Source organism: Lynx canadensis, chromosome C1 (genome assembly GCF_007474595.2).
Source record: "Lynx canadensis isolate LIC74 chromosome C1, mLynCan4.pri.v2, whole genome shotgun sequence".
NCBI lineage: Eukaryota > Metazoa > Chordata > Mammalia > Carnivora > Felidae > Lynx > Lynx canadensis.
Genome location: NC_044310.1, coordinates 59,273,068 through 59,290,046, shown reverse-complemented (window position 1 = coordinate 59,290,046; position 16,979 = coordinate 59,273,068). Strand labels below are relative to the sequence as shown.

Genomic DNA, 16,979 nt, shown 5'->3' with positions numbered 1-16,979 from the left:
ATTTAGTGCTAAAGCAGAAGATTGATCTAAAACAAATGACAAATGACCTGTACTGGTTCACTGGGGAAAATAAGGACTTGGACTTTCTTTATTTATGGGCCCTGGAGAACCAACAAGTGAGCAAACAATTTTACATAAGACGTAGGTGTATAATTGAATGGAGGCATTCAACTATTTCTTTTGTTGGTCTACAAGGCGGTCTGCTTTATCTTTGATGGCCAAAGCTGCCTTCAGAGAGTTTGCAGCCTGTTGTGTCAGAGGGCCCCAGAGCCCTGAGTTCATTGTCATTTATATCTGTGGGCTAGGAAAAGGAAGAATATTAATATTCAAGAGTGTATCCATTACTATATAGGAGAATTACTTTCTATATAATAATGTTTGCTTCCCTTTTATGTTACTAAATGTGTCATTAGGCCCATGTAAGATCGGACCATGGTCTACTAAAAAATATATTTTATTTTCTGGACTCATGTACACAATTTTCTGTAACATACTAGGATAAAAAGGGTTGTTCAGTGGTATATGAGTAAATTAGTTTTGTAGTAGTCTGGAAAATATGGCAGAAAGGGCCAGGAATATGGATTCAATTGGATCTTGAGTTCAAAACCCATCTTTAACTATTTGTAGTCTGTATCTTTGGGCTGTTAACTTCCTTGAAATTCATCTTACTTTCCTGTAAAATATGGCAACAACAATGATTTTATAAAGTGCTTTTGCATATTTGATTAGTGTTTAGTATGTCATTAATGATGAAATGATTGTAATCATTATTTGATCATTTACAATGTGTGGTTGACAGCTACCAGACTACAATAGTTTTATTAGGATTGATCGTGTTATTGAACTTTGTATTTTCAGGATTGTGCTTATATGGATTTTGGTTTTTAATATCTTGATTCCTCCAGTTTCCTTTTTGGAAGTCAGAAAAGCATGGATTATTGAAAATAATTACGATTATTCCAACACTTCCCTCATCTTTAATTTAATGTTCACTTAATTCTGAGGCTATTATCTAAGAGAGTTGTCCTGGTAATTGCTTAGGTCAGCAAGATTTTAGAGTCTTGTCATTTATTTAGGTTTATATCCAACTAAATTTAAAATTTTTTCATTCATATTTTCAAAGTCTGAATTTATGAACTGTAGTGCACAGTCTTTCAGAAACAGAAGCTGGAACTGTGGTAATCAGTATACCATAAGTCAATTTAAGTGAAAACCCTTTACCTTAAAGTAATTTCCCCCTTCCTTGGTTTGTCTTTACCATCTAAATATACCCACAATAGCTGGCTGTAAAGTAGCCATTTTTTATATCAACAAGAAACAGGGACATAGATTTTTAAGGTTTAAAAATACCCCTTTACACACAGTAATTGAAAATGTAATGATGAGAAGAAAATAAACAATCTAAGCATTTTTCTTTTCTAAGCTTCTAAGTGAGTAATAAATAATGTCAGATGCTATCGTGCATTCATATATTTAAAATTATCCAAATAAGTTAAATGAGATGGAAATAAAGGATCTAGTAATTACATTATTTTGTGGACAAAAATATTGATTAGACTATTAAAAAAAACTTTAGTACAAAAATATTGGCTGAAGACAGACTTTGAATATAATTTTTATTTATTTATTCATTTATTTATTTATTTGGTTTTATTTTAGAGAGTGCAGGTGGGGGAAAGGGGTGAGAGAGAGAGAGAGAGAGAGAGAGACAGAGAATCTCAAGCAGGCTCCATGCTCAGCATGGGGCCTAGTGTGGGGCTCAATCCCAGGTTTTGACCTGAGCCAAAACCAAGAGTTGGACATTCAACCAACTGAGCCACCCAGGCACCCCTGAATACAATTTTTAAAGCAAAATTGTTGACAATTAAAGGATGCTTGCCAATTCAGCAATGACCAAATAGGGAATTTGTGATTTATAATTTCAAAGGAATTTCTAGTATACTTGCATAGTCAGAACTTAAGGAGGGAAGGTGGGTGGGGGGATGGGTTAAATGGGTGATGGGCATTAAAACTGAGGAGGGCACTTTTGGGGATCAGCACTGGGTTTCATATGTAAGAGATGAATCGCTGGGCCTTATTTCTGAAGCTAAGACTACACTCTATGTTAACTAACTTGAATTTAAATTAAAAAAAGTTGTTGAGGGATTTGAGATGGGAATTGACACAGGCTTTTCCTCAAAATAGCAATTTTGAATTCATTTTGAAATATGGTTATTTCCCAATAAGATTAGACAGGTATATCTCACTCTCATCTTGTTTTCTGTGTTTAAATACAAAGTGGAGTTTAATTAGTGGCACTATCGGTGATTTGCTTACTATAGTTGCCTTCCTGCCCATTAATAGCTGATTGGTATAACCAACTCATTTCACAGAGGTCACTGAGCATTTGTTAGGTAATGGTGACTTCCAGGCATTACTGAAGATGAAAGACGAATGTTTCTCATTATTTGTAAGAAAATTTGGGGTTTGGCAAAATCAAAAGTATACATTGCCATGAATGGTTTCCTTTAATTATTGGACCAATGTGTATTTCAAAGAAAAATGAATACATTCATTTACCTATGACTCAATAAAATGCCACTTTTACATCTATTAACTCTCCATAAAGCACTATATTTTATAACTCATCTGTTTTTTCTTTTGTACTAGTACATGAAAAATAAAGTAGGGCTTAAAAGTACTGCACAGTGTTGATTTGAAATTCTGAAAACATGCGTGTGATAAGCTCATGCTTTAGAGAAAGCAAAGAGAAAAGTACGATAGCTTCTTTCAAGGGATTATAATTAGAGAGACCAATTAGAGAGAGAAAAAAAAGATGCATGTGTATACACAGCATGACACATATGAAGTCCTTTTGATTCAGAAGACAGTCGTAGATTAAGGAACTCGGGAGACAAGCAAGCCAGGAAACAATAGGCTCGTGTGCTCAGTATCGATTGCAAAGACAATTGTGAAATATTGGTAACAGAATAAAAGCTGAGGAAAGTGTGGCTGTATTTCAAACATGATTTTTACAAGGCAGTTTGCGCTTAACTAACTTGCTGGGCTGCTTGAAAATAATGCAGTGTGAAAGATAAGAGAAGTGGACACAGTACACTTCGATTTTCATAAAAGATTTTGACAGCTTCACGTGAGAGATTAATGGCTAAGGTAGAGAATCATAGAATAAACAGTAAAGAGTTCCTTACATAAGATAGCAGTTCAAGAGTAAAACAGAGTCTTTGAGGATAAAAATGTTTGAAATACAAAGAATTTCAAATGTAGTAACCTTTAAAAGTTTACGGGACCCTTCATGGTGTATTTCTAACGTTAAAAAGCCCTGCATGTACATTATTTCTCTTTTCTTTTTCTAATTTATTATTGCCATACATTTGTTATGTGTAATTATGTTTCCCAAATATATACTATGTTAGATACAAATTATACTAAAAGCAATTGCTAGTATGTTCAGCAAGGAAATACAGATAAGGACAGTGAATCTCAAGGTTACCTTTTGCTAAGAAATGGAAGACTTTTTGTCCCAAACTAGAAACTCTAAACTAAATGACAAAAATGTCAATAATATTTAACTAAGAATATGTTTGGAGATCATCAAGTAAAAATTTAAGAGCCCATTTTGTATTTGTAAGGATGATAACTTAAAATTTCATATTGTTCTGATCAAATGAAAACCAAATGAGTAAAGTTTTCCTGTGTTTAGACAAAACATTTGTTCATTTATTAAATACATTTTCGTTAGGTCTACTCCTCACTCACTTTTTATGTAACCTAGCCCCAGAGTTTTTCTCACATGTTCCAGAAATTTAGGAAAGAAAATATTGCCATACGAGTGGCTTCCATTTGTTTTTCTGAGGTAAATAGCATTTCTGCTTTCAGCGCACGTAAGCTAGAATTTTGCATTAGTGTTATTTTTATAGGACAACGAACAACCAGTAAACTCTGTAGACAGTGGGCATGCCCATTTGTTCCAAATGATATATTCCACTTTGAACCATAGAGGAAATCCCAAGACTCATGTGTATGCTTCGATTTAGCATAACCAGGAGCAAAGGAATTACAGTACAACAGGAGTCGTACCAGTGCTACCTCTTGTACTAAACCCCGACCCTGTTCCCTGACCTATTCCCACCTCATTCCTGTTTTCAGCACTTTGTGATTTCTTCTCTTTAATGCACCATTCATGCAATATTTTATTTAGAGTTTTTACAGTATTCAAAACACACACACGCCCATATATTATATATATATACTAATTTATATATATTACTAATATATATATATAATTTACTATATTATAGTATTTATATATATATAAAATACTATGTGACTGACACTGCACTCATTTCTGGGCCTCACAATGAATAAGTCAACCATGGCCCTTTACAGTTTAGCAGGGCCAGTAAATGATTAAACAAGCAATTTTACAGTGTGGGTTAATAAAGCAAGATAGTTAATGTGCTAGGGGCAATGCAAGCTTTAAGAGAGTTCTATTAAACTTATCTAGGGCATGGAATAGAGATGTCAGGAAGAGCTTCCCAAAGAAACAGCATCTAAGGTTAGATGTTAGGTCTTGTCACCTGCGACAATTTAGTGAATCCTCATAAAATAGTCCTTTAACGTGTGTATTACTGTGCCCATTTTAAAGAATCACATGTGAAGCCTCAAAAATACTGAAAATTTCTCACGCTAGTAAGTGTCAGGAAAAACTGTGATTCAACCCCATGTTGCTCTAAATTCAGGGTACAATTATCCTTGGAGAAATCACATCAACATTTCCTCAGGTTCCAGTTCACCTTTTTTAGAGAGCATTATAGTGGCAGTTTTCTTCTTTGCTCTTCAGGTTTACTTTTTAGAGTGACTTGGGAAAGTAATGGCAAAATCACAGAATTTTGACCTTGAGAAATGATTTAGTCATGGAGATGAGAAAATATGCAGCAATCCAGTAAGGGAAGGTCCAGCCAGAAATTCATGGCTGAAGTTTCAGCTTTGCAGAAGTCACAGTGGAATTTTACATCCCTCGGAGGCACTTGCTTTTCGGAGCCAGCCAGGCACTGAGATATGACGGGTCCAGCTGTCCATTAGATACTACTGCTGGATGGATTCTCAAGCAAGAAATGCATTGATGTTTGGGGAGGTTCTGGTACTTTCTGTAGGAAGAGTTTGGATGAAATGAATATTGGCTATATATTTAATTTTTTTCATCATTTACTATTCTCATAATTATAAATATTCATTTTTATTTCTTATTTATTTTAGCCCCAAATGTCTTCTCTCTCTCTCTGTCTGTCTCTCTCTCTCTCTCTCTCTCTCTCTCTCACACACACACACACACACACACACACACACACACACGTACACATAAACACACTTCTTGAAGCACACACATATCTCTTAAAGCAACAAAGATTTAAGAATAACAAAAGTGTTTGGGACAACTGAGTAACTCAGTCAGTTAAGCTTCTGACTTTGGCTCAGGTCATGATCTCACAGTTCATGAGTTGGAGCCCCGCACCAGACTGTGTGCTGACAGTGTGGACCCTGCTTGGGACTCTCTTTCTATCCCTCTATCTCTAAAAATAAATAAATAAACTTTAAAACATACTTAAAATATGAAAATAAAAGAATAACAAAAGAGTTGCTCATAGAGAAACAGTAAATGTATTTTAGATTTCTCAGAAGGAAAAGAAACCCAAGAGATCACCAACACATATTTAAAAATATTGAGTAAACAACAGCAACAAAAAAGAATATTCAACCTTATGAATTTTAGCAAAATTAAGACATTATTATTAGTACTAACAGGCTGTATATTTCTAGTTTATTGATACCTGCATGTAATCCTACCTGCAATTATAATACAGCCCGTCTCACCCAAGTTTTGTTTTTAACAGATTACCAGCAACTCTAAACTAGAATTAACACAAAAGGAAAAGACTTTTTTTAAGCAACTATCCTTAAAAAGTAAATGTTCTTTATAAAGAATGTCTTTGGGGTGGGACACCTGGGTGGCTCAGTCAGTTAAGCATGTGACTTGATTTTGGCTCTGGTCATGATCTGATGGTTCATGAGTTTGAGCCCTGGGTCAGGCTCCATGCTGATAACTCAGAGCCTGTTTGAGGTTCTGTCTCTCCCTCTCTCTCTGCCCTTCCTCCCACTTGTGTGTGCACACGCGCGCACATTCTATCTCAAAATAAATAAATAAACATTTAATTTTTTTTATCTTAAGGGGTGCCTGGGTGGTTCAGTCGGTTAAGCATCCAACTTCAGCTCAGGTCATGATCTCACGGTTCGTGGGTTCGAGCTCTGCACTGGGCTCTGTGCTGACAGCTCAAAACCTGGAGCCTGCTTCAGATTCCATATCTCCCTCTCTACTCCTTCCACCCCCCCTCTCTTTCTCTCTCTCAAAGATAAATAAACATTAAAAAAATTTAAAAAAGTTATCTTAAATTGTTATAATATAAAAATTATAATTTTTATATATATATTCTTTCCTAAAAATGACCTGCCTGAGAGTAGATCTGTGGATGGTTGGTTCCAGGTCCTACCTCCTGCTTTCACCATTGTCTTTTACAACTTACACCATTGTCTTTTACAAAATCTCATGAATGTGCGGAAAAATCAAGGGGCATCACCCAAAGTGTAAAACCTTCAGGTCACAAAGGGAAGCTTATTGTTGTTGATGTTGAGACAATGAATAATTCTGGAGTCCAGTAAATCCTTTTGTAATTTAGGCAATTAAAACTTTACTTTCAACATAGCTACAGCTCACTTTGGCAGCACATATACTAAAGTGTGTATATATATATTTTTTTTTTCAGAAAGATATAATAGGATTATACACTGATAGAGCATTAGGAATTATTTTTGGTAATGGATTACCAGAATTACATCACTCCGATGAAGTTAAGGATTTGAGTATCACTGTATCAGGACTCTTTCCATTCTTATAGTGTTATTTAGGAACACAAGGTTTGTCAGAATTGATTCTGGACCTTGATTCATGTAAGCAAATAGTATGCTCATTTGAGCAAGAAAGTTTTGCTCATATATCTAAATAAAACCACTTCATTAACACATCCATTATTAACTATGTAAAGTAAAAACAAAAGCTTAATAAATAAGTATAAAAATGTGATCTATTTCTTTATAATTTGATTAGTTATGCATTATTAATAATTGTGAAAATAAATTCATCCAGAATATTTTTCACTTAGATTCTTACAGTTACAGAGCTCTCTTAGATCCTTTATATGCTTAGTTTTATCGCAGAGAAGATAAGGCACCAATAAAATATTTTTAAAATTTTGCAAAAAATTTACTTAAGATTATATTACATGACAGAGTAGAATGGAAATATGAGTTTGAGGATAAAAAGAAACAATATAGCATTAAAAAATAAAACTTGTCCTTTTTTCTTAAGTGGATGATAGTGAATATCAAATCACTGTGTTATTTAGATTTCCATGGACACGTTAAAAGTGAGAAGTAACAGGTTTATTATAAAATAACCACATTTATAGTAACCAGAAATTATAATTTTTGCAAAGACATCAGATTATAATAAAAAATTAGGGAGCAATTTAAAAAGTAAAGGAGTTTACATAGGATAGAAAATAATTTTAGGGACTGTAAAAGCAAAGAAAACAGTTGGTAACTTTTTTTTCCTCTTACTGAGTTTGGGAACATCATTGTGCTCATGTAATCTCCAAATAGAGATTCATATAATCATGTTCTAGAGTTATGAGGAAAGTTAAATCATAAAACTGTATATAATTATAAGGTATTTGCAGCTATATATTTGCTTTATAATTTTATAAATCTATCTCCCAGGCACAGTCTGATTTGATCTTACCAAAATATGGAGTTACTTATTACAGGTGCTACTATTTTCATTTTGCAAACAAGTAAGTAGAGCTTTAAAAGAGGTTGAACTGCTTGCCCCAAACAATAACTGGTAAACCAGGGAGTTGGTTTCTAAACATTAAGTGTTCAGTCTCAATATAACGTTTTTTAAAAAAATATAATACCGGAGCGCCTGGGTGGCTCAGTGGGTTAAGCGTCTGACTTCAGCTCAGGTCATGATCTCACAGTTCGTGGGTTAGCGCCCCCGCATCAGGCTCTGTGCTGACAGCTCAGAGCCTGGAGCCTGTTTCATATTCTGTGTCTCCCTCTCTCTCTCTGACCCACCCCTGTTCATGCTCTCTCTCTGTCTCAAAAATCAATAAACGTTAAAAAAAATAAAAATAAATAAAATAAAAAATGTAATACCAAAGTTTTTTTTTTTCTACATATTCTGCTTATAAGATGGGAAGTTGAAGGTAAATAAAAAAGCCTTTCTGGAAGCTCAAGGGTGGGAAAATAGAAGTACTTTAAGATATGTCTCATTTACCTATAAAATTATTTCTTGTGATCCAGCCCTTTGCTATGACTATGTAGATAAATAATGTTTTGATGTATCAAGCCAGGCTCTACAAATGCTTCTTTTTTCTTTCTTCTACTTAGGTTTGGTATCACAGGGTTTTTGTTGGTGGTGATGGTGATGGTAGTTTGTTTTATTTTTAAACAAAGTTAACCATAGGAAGGTAGGTTAATAATAGTTACCCTGATTTACATGCTTACCACATAATGGTCTCCATCTTGAACACCTTAAACAAACTAATATGATCCTCATAACAATCTTGTCAAATCAATAATTTTACTAACCCCTTTTTACAGGTAAGAAAATTGAGGTAAATTAATTTTCTCCAGATTCCACAGCTAGTACCCAAGAAAGCTGGCATTTGAACTCCAACATAAAGTATAATTAATCACTGTGCTGCCTCTCAAGGACAAATAATTTGTGTGATCTAGCAAAGACTGAAACTTGAGACTACTTTTTAACTTTTAACATCTTTTGAGGAAATATAATTAGTTTAAATTTGTTTGCAGGAAGCAGATGGAAAAAAAAAGTACATTTTTTTCCTCAGGGGCACATTTCCTAATTTATATTTTAAGGCATAGCTCATACTGAAATATGGTTTAGTCAATTTGCTCAAGAGAAGACAGATAAATATGGATTAATGGCTACTTTAGTTAATGATTGCAAGTCTGGCTTTAATTAATTGTGCTATGTAGCCATTCTTTATTCATAAAATAAAATTTGTGCTCAGAATATTTTTACTAGAGAAAAATTCAAGAAGAACAATCCAACAGTGACCAGCAGAATGTTTAAAGATCAACATAAGCAGAGAGGAAGAGAAAGAATAACTTTTATAATTCTTATTGTTTTCTAAATTTTAATATTCATTAATGCTATAAAAAAGTATACTTTTTTTATAGTATACTACTAATTACTTTAACAAAAGAGAGGAGTATAGAACTTTTCTGTTTATCCATTTGGTGGTATATTTCTTATTTCATCATCTGTATTTATGTGCAAATAGAATACTTTCTAAATGACTTAAACAGAAAGATGGTTGATGGAAGGAGGTGGAGTTGCTGATATTGCTTTTAGTACAGAATTCCATTTTATTTTTCCCCTTGTTTTGAGAATGAGGTGTATATACTTGGCTCCATCCCAAAAAGGATGTAATAGAGAGGTTTGCCTAGACCCTAGAGCTTTCTCTCAGTCACTTTCCTGGGCCTGATTGCATTCTCCCTCTCTGATACTGCTATTTTAAACCTCCCCTGCATGCATTCTGAATGTAGTGTTCATTCCCTTTATAGCTCCTGAGGTGAAAGTCCAACTTCTCCAGGAAGCAGCTGCTGGGGAGACAGTACTGCAGACAAATTCTCCACACAGCGGTTCAGAGCACCTGCCAGTTAACAGAAAATTTGAAGTCCTTCCAGATCCATATATCTCACATTCAAGTCCATGTGGGAGAAAGCAAGCTGGTTTAGTTGAATTCAAAAACTAAAAAAGTAGAAAAGACAAAGCAATTTCCAATTTGATTCATGAGTAAAGCCTTTTGAGCAAACCTAGTCCTAAACTAACTTTTCAAATATGTAGCAGCTCTTCTCGTTACATTCCCTGTTTAATTCATCAATCCTGCATTCATGCATGCACCATTCTTAATTACCTCCCTCTCAAAATGCTTTTGTTAGTGTTAAGTGAGATCATATATTAAAACATTTCCTATACTTCTTAACCCATAGTCATCATTCAACAAATAGAATCTATTATTATTATTATTATTATTATTATTATTATTAGCAGAAGATGATAGTTAGACCTCAGTAACGACTTTACTATTTTCTTTAGTCATAATATACAGGCTCTTTTCACTCTGTCCATACTTATTTTATGTAATAAGTGTTAATGTATATGTTGAATCATTTACAGATAATGTCTTAAAGAATTAAAAATGTAAATATTTCTTAGCAGTGACCCTTCTAAACACAGACATGTATGCTTATATGGAAGCTTGATTTAAGTAAGTCAATGGAAAGAATAAGATAAAGTAGCATTATAGAAAAGCATGGTTTAATTATAAGTTTAAAAAATTGATGTTAATGTTTAGAATTTAGTGATTAATACAAATCCAACTTCTAATGATTTTTAGCCATTGAAAATGTTGGATTAAAATGTGTTATTAAATATAGTCTTAAATACTTTAAATAGTGCATTAAAATAAGACTAAAAGGTATGGGTTTACACTCTCACTTGATCATACTAAAGTTCCCATCTTTTAGGAATTAGGTATAGTTTTGTATGAAAAAAGCAAGAAGCATTTAAAAAGCTTTATTATTTTTAGGTTCCCCCCCTCTGTTTTACAATATTAAAAGTATATAAGTTGTTTGGGAATTTGGTCTTATAACTAGATAGTAGCTGATAATCTCTATCTTTCAACCTCTATCTTTCAACCTCTTATCTAAGATATTTTTAATATAGCTTTATTATTGCAAAGAAGTGCTAGAACAAAATTTATTGGAAATAGACTTATTACTCTTGCAAAATAAGAAATCAACGTTATTTGGTATTTTGTTTTACTTTTTTGTTACTATAAGTAAAATATGTCCCAAACGACATAATTTCCATTCTAAAAATAAATGTACATGTGTAATTAATCATATTAATATAAATATTACTGAGGTAATGTGGAAGATTTAATGCACTTATTTCATAGTTATTTCCATTCATTACAAATTTCAGTAAGCAGGTCATCTGTGAGTTACTTACCCTCTCTAGCCCTTACTTTCTCCTCTGTAAATTGGGCATTATGACAGTACTTGACAGTAGCTATATATTCTAAAGGATTGTTGTTCAGGCATATATGCAGTGGTCTTACAACAGTCTCTGGCAGGTAGTAATATTAATATACTATTATAGGTAACATGCAACATTATGAATCATTACCTGCAGAAGTGCATTTTCACTTACATATCTCTTAAAAATACTCAAAGCATAATTCCCGTCATCTGGAGGTGTGGGTACTTCAGTAAACAACTAAAACTAATTGGACAAATTGCCAATTTTGTGGATTTACTTTGAGAAAGTTTCACATAGCCTGCATATGCCAAAATAGAAAGATAATATTTGTTTCTGCCCCAGAGTGGTTTCCACCATAGTAGTAGTGAAGAAGAACTAGAAATATTAAATCAACCTATAGCATATGTAGTATGCTATATTATATATGTTATATATTCATATATTATATGCTATAATATCTAACAAATATTTTATATAATTTACATATTATGTACATATATATACATATATGTCTATCCACATTCATATCTATGATATTTTACAGAGTGTTGTCATGAAAGACATTAGGAAGGGAGTGTCTTAAAAACAAAGGCAAGTAGGAGAGGGGATACAATTTGTTCTGTTCTGTTTAATCTCTTACTTCTCTTACTTCATTTCGGCCTGCTAGCCAGGACATCAAAACTCTCTTTGTATGAGAAATTAGAATGGTGATTGTATAGGGTTGTGAATTTTTTATTTTTTTCTTTATGCTTTTGAAAGCTCTTCTGTCAAATTTAGAACTTTGTGATACAATGAAAAGACAGCTGTGAAGGTAAGCTGGCCAGCTCCTTCACAGGAATATCATTTTCACATGGTTTAGTTTTGAATCCAAGAGAAGGAGCACTTTTCTCCTTTTATTAGTTAGTACCTTTAATAGGCGCTTTCATTAATCAACATGTCTTGAGAAAAGCTGGTCTCTTTCCATAGAGCTGAATACATCCTGCTGTGTGGGGTCCTGGTAATGGTGCTAAGGCTTATGATTTTGGAATGTGTTACAGGGAATTAGAGATATGAAAGAGAAAAATCAATCCTCAGCCGCCAGAGGCTTTTTTTTTTTCTTACTAGAACTTTAAAAAATAATAAATAACCTAAATATGCTAATTTCCACCGAACTTTCTGATATATCCACGTTTCAGATTTAATCATCACAGGAGGTAACGTCACATACAGTGTCTATTTGAATCATTCCAACATCATTTTGATCAACTAGCAGCTCACCAAACGGGACTCTATACCCCCCAGATTAGGACCTGCCCAGTAGTATATAGTGATATCATTTATAAATGAGCTCCTTAAAAGAGTTCAGGGACAGCAATGCCATCCTTATTAGAAAAGCAGTAACACTCTTAAGCCCAGCTTTATATATTTAACAACCATGAGACAAAATTAACTATTCAGGTTATTTTCTATACATCTTCCAGCAACCAGATGTTTGGAACTATGATTACAAAACATCCAGATGATTGACTGAAAATGTAAGTGTTTGTCATGATATTTGGCATGGTATTAACACAGCTTATGGTGACGAGTATATTTTTGGAGATGTTTCACTCATCTCCCAATGAAGTAGGTAGTCTAGCAGATTTTTAAAGTGGAAAAAAAAATGCTTTCAAGAAAAGCCATGCTATACTCAATTAAAGGATATATGTTAAGAAGAGGATGCATTCATTATTGAACATTTTTTATCCAGATTATTTCATTGTCTGTACTTCAAAGGGATCCTAAGATCACTGAGATCACTAGCTGTTAAAAATGTCCATGTTGGGAGTTCAGAGAGGAAAAAAGATTTGAGTTTGTGACCCAAGAATTGTTGCCCCATACCCACATTAATGAACACCAACCTCTCCCTCACACATTAATTCTTCATCATATAGTCGGAGAAGCCCTCACCCTTGCCGCTATCTAACTCTAGGAATATATAGCATAGTCTACCACCATGGTTGAGTTCAGGTGGACTGGCTTCATTCCAGACACAATTTCTCAGTACCTTTGTGTCTTCATTGTTAAAATGAAGACATTAGTATCTGGCTTTTATAGCGTTATATGAAAATTAAATAGGATAATTCGAAGTGCCTAAGTGCCTAGTACATCCTAAGCAGAATATTCAGTAATTTAAAGTGGTTCCTGAAGTATAGGGTCAAATGTAGTTCTTTCATATTTCAAGTAGTTATGAGCCTAGGTCACTTTTTTTTTTTTTAATGGTCACTTAGTTTTGAAAGAGAGATGGTGAGGGGCAGAGAGAGGAGGAAACAGAGGATCTAAAACAGGATCTGTGATAACAGCAGAGAGCCCAATGTGGGGCTGGAACTCATGAACCATGAGATCATGACCCGAGCTGAAGTCAGATGCTTAAACAACTGAGGCACCCCGGCGCCCCAAGCCCAGTTCTCTTCTGCCCCAGACCTACCACTTAACTCTCTTCAGTGAGGTTGGTTTCCACTCATTGTCTCAGATTGCTTAGTCATCCTATAGATCGTATAGCAATTATTGTTTGTACCACATATATTTGCCTTTAATTATATGGTATCATAACTTAATGTGGGCATGACTTTGCTTTCCCAAATAGGTTGCCCTTGGGAAATTTTGATACACTTTTCCATATTATTATTTCTTCTTCTAAAAGTATCTTAATTTTTGCCTTCATTCATCCATTCAACAAGTATTTATATTTATTTTCAATTATACGTAGGCCCCTGGAATATACAGAAGTGACCAGACAAAGGCCCTGGATGTTACTTCTAGCAGGGAGAAACAGAAAATAAACCATCAATTGAGTAGATAATGCTTTTCATGAGAGTGTTGGGAATAGTGGTGTTACTTTTGCTATGTTTTAAATTAATTTATTTTTGAGAGTAGGGAGAGGGGCAGAGAGGGGAAGAGAGAGAATCCTAGTCAGGCTCTGCACCGAGTGGGACTCAGTCCCAAAAACCGTTGAGATCATGACCTGGAGTGAAATTAAGAGTCAGATGCTTAACCAACTGAGCCACCGAGGCACCCCTAATTTTTCTATTTAATAGGAACTTGAGTAAAGGCCTAAGGAAGATAGGGAATAAGTTATGCAGATATCTGGGGGAAGAGAGTTCTAGACAGAACAGCAAATGCAAACTTCCTGAGGCAATAGCATGCATGGCTTGTTGGAAGCCCAGCTAGAGGACCACAGTCTAGAACAGAGTAACCTGGAGAAGAGTGGCAGCTGGTAAGGTCAGGAAGGCATCAAGGGACAAGACTCTATAAGATCCATGACCACTGTCAGGATTATAATTTTCATATGAATGAAATAGGAAGGGGTATGGATGATCTCATTTAAACTCTAAAAAGTTCATTTTGTTTATTGTACAAAGAATACACCATGCTAGAGGAGTCAAGGGTAGAAACCAGAGATGCTTGGGCAATTGTAATAATCCAATTACAACAATTTAATTATTATATCTTCATTTACTATTCTGCATGATGGCTATTCATGAGTATACTTTATCATCCTACCTAAGTTACAAATTTGGTACAGGTCAGGATTCCAACATGTTTATATTTTTAGACATTAGAATTCTTAACACAGAAAATGTTTTTTGGTGTCCAAGGAGTGCAAAACTAAATTATCATCACTTCTCATCCTTCTTTAACCCCTCCTTACATACCGTCCCCACTCTGCCACACCCGGAATACCTTCCTTCCTTTCAGAATTCTTCCTAATACAGTGTGCACATGTCAGGCAGTATCTCTTTCTATTGTAAAGGAAAACAAAAAACAAAACAAAACAGAACTAGAGTGGGTGTGAAGAACAAAGATATGTTAAAAAGGAAGAATACACAGTCCTAATTCTTAAGGAAACGTGTGTGTTTGACCAATTTCATATATTTGATATAATTATCTCCTAGTTCACCTTAAAACTATACATATTTTATATAAATATCTTATGATTTTATGAAATAGAATGCCATTCCTAGGTCTTGCTTTCCCAATTTGTAGAATTCCACTTATGGTAATTTTAGTAATTTAAATTTTAGCTAAATAGTGTAATTTGAGAATATTTCCACAGAAATCCAAGGAATTAATACCAAATTTTTTTTGTTTTGTTTTGTTGTGTGTGTGTGTGTGTGTGTGTGTGTGTGTGTGTGTGTGTGATTCAAGGGTTTTCCTAATGTATGTCTTGAAAAGCTTTGGGTTGGGACCAATAACAATTATAAAATATAGTTACCCAGGCAAGGAGACATAAAAAGCTCCTTTTTCATTTTTCACAGTGTAGACATTGAATTCTGTTCTTTGATGATCCCTGATATGCCAGAGCAGAGGAGTAGTGCTTATGCTAAGACCAGGAGTTATAACCCAGATTTGGTCTATGAAAGCTTTAGTATCTAAAGGCCGGTTAATCTCTGTGGTCTTCCAGATACCTCCCCAAATAAAAGTAAAGCTGTTCCTGCCTCAAGGGAAAGGAAAATGCCGGGCAGAGTATTCTAAATCAGACTTTCATGGTAAAATACCCATTAATAATTAATTTTCTGCTTCCTTTAGAATAGGACAGGTTAAGCAGTTGGTCACATTTAGTAAATAAGAAATTACTTGCAGTAATTTCTACAACATTCTGATCATCTTTCCATTTCTGAAACCTATTTTAAAAGTCTTTGATCTACATTAAGGAGGAAAGGACATTGAATATAGAAATATAAGACTTGATTATGAATTCTACTTTGTCACCTGCTAATAGTGTGGCTTGGGCAAGTCATTTAACCTAAACATTGAATTTATTTTTTAGTGATGAATTGGACATAGCAATCCATACCCCACAGGGTATGTAATGAGCACCAGACAGGATAATGTGGGAAGGCCATGAATACAGAGGTCACACAATCAACACTTGATGAGCCCATATATTAAATACAAGCATTGTAATGATCACAGTCCTAGTAGTGGTAATTCAGTTCTACCCAATACATGTAGACACGTGATCTTTTGAAATGGGAAATATGTCCCCTCTACCTTTTTCTACATATCATTAAGAATGACAATATACCGTAATTGTTTAATTATGTCATTAAGGTGAGTTTTATTTTCTTCATTAATTACATAAGGAAAAGCTTTTCAATTAATAATGACCTTTATGACTTTACTAGTTTGGATTCTGTAGATGGTGAAACTGCCTGCAAATTAGATTCTGCAGTGTACCTTGTTCCTTATTTTTTCACCCACTGATTAGTTTTATACAGTTGGCAGCAGCCTACCCTGTTGCATTCAGCTTGCAATTTTGTAGCAATCTCAAACACTGTGTTCAATCCCCCAAGGTGTTCTGTAGAAATGCTGTCAAACTATTTCGGTGTATGTGTATTTTCATTCTGTGGCTGTGCTTTGTACTCATTTAAGAGAACTAGTGTTTAATTTGTATCAGAACGTTTTCAAGATGAAACATAGAATTCCAGGCCTCAGCAAATTCACTGATATATGACCACAGCTTCCTTCTGTTGTAAATCATGATGTCTGACTTCTATTAGATACAAAGCTATATTTTTGAATCTTGTTGTAGAATACAACTTTGAATAAATGGCATCAAAATTGGCCTGAAAATCCACTAATTGTCATCAGGCTTGCTATCATCATCTGGCTCTAGTCTACCTTTCCAATTTCATCTCTCACCCCTCCTACCCTATATCCCATGCGTATTTGTACTTCCTTGAAATGTATAACTTTCTCTCACCTTCCTCTGGTGTTACCCACATATGACCTCTGTCTAAATGTCATGTCTCCTGTTCCTTACCCTTTA

The 16,979-nt window shown here is 34.3% G+C and overlaps 1 protein-coding gene across 1 annotated transcript in view; it reads left to right on the top strand.

Moving 5' to 3' along the window:
- The window catches only part of NEGR1 (neuronal growth regulator 1), an 852,270-nt gene that overhangs the window by 342,436 nt on the left and 492,855 nt on the right, over window positions 1-16,979 (top strand). The gene's annotated exons all lie outside the window — the stretch shown is intronic.